This window comes from Echinops telfairi, unplaced genomic scaffold (assembly GCF_000313985.2).
Source record: "Echinops telfairi isolate 266 unplaced genomic scaffold, ASM31398v2 ScPeMD7_443;HRSCAF=831, whole genome shotgun sequence".
Taxonomy (NCBI): domain Eukaryota; kingdom Metazoa; phylum Chordata; class Mammalia; order Afrosoricida; family Tenrecidae; genus Echinops; species Echinops telfairi.
This window is the reverse complement of record NW_022104341.1, coordinates 17,349,473-17,350,619: the sequence shown is the minus strand read 5'-3', so window position 1 is coordinate 17,350,619 and position 1,147 is coordinate 17,349,473.

The following is a 1,147-nucleotide window of genomic DNA, read 5'->3' as shown; positions in this document are numbered from 1 at the left end:
CTTTTTAAATAGGCAAACATGGGTTTAGTCTATCAAAATATGAATTTCACTCCAGATGGAATGAATTAATTATTGTCATATCTAATATTAAGTTTCTGTGATAAGGTAGTCATTCTAGTCCTTAAATGCCAAAATGCCATTAAGTCATATAAAATGAAGTTTAAAGACAGCTGTTACCTTTCTTTTTTTAAGCTTTTACTGTGAATTAGGTGAAGGTTCACAAAGCAAATCAGTTTTTCATTCAACTAATTAAAATACATTTCATCTCATTCCTTGTAATCCCCACGATGTAACTTCACTTCTCCCTTTTACCTCTGTGTTCTCTACTTCATTTTTCTTCCCTCATCTTTCTGAATTGTGTCTTTTGGTAACTGCTGCCCATTTGATATCAAATGGTTGGTTCTTCTACGGTGTGCATCTCTCCTTAGTGTTACAGTTCTCCCTACAGACCTGTCCACTGTTTAACTGAAACCTGAGTCATAGGATTCAGTTTATTGCCAGACCTGATGGATTAATAAGGGCAATAGTCCTGGGGGTTTCACCAATCTCTATGAAACCAGTAAGCCCAATCTTTTTTATGATTCTGGGTTTGCAGCACATTTTCCTCCCACTTTAGCAGGACTTTCTTATGTGATCCTTTTCAGAGCAGTTGGTTGTGGTAGTGTGAGAAGCAGAGATGGCTGTGATCCCAAGGCCATGGACTTGGAAATCATTGGACTTTGGTACAAAGCCCTTGCTTTTGAGGTTGCCCAATAATTGGCAACTGAAGACTACCATATATTTGCTATTTTCACATTTTCTTTGCTTTTTGTAATATATCTTAGTTCTGCAGACATAGCTTTGATTAAGTGGATGAGTGTTCCTGAAATTTTCCTTTTATCTAAACCTCATTGTTTTCTTAAGCAATGTTCAGTCACTTAAGCTATGTATAAGTGAATATTCCATGTATTTTAGCATAAAAGCTTTCCTATATATGTATTTTTTCCTTTTCTCAGTAGTATTTTAAATTCTATACAATTGGCTAGATTAATAATATTTTTATTAGAATTACCAAATGTACCGTGGAGGTTACTTACATTATTTCTCAAGAACCTGATAATGCTACCTCTAAAGCAGACAAGGAATATGTGTGTGTGTGTGTGTGTGT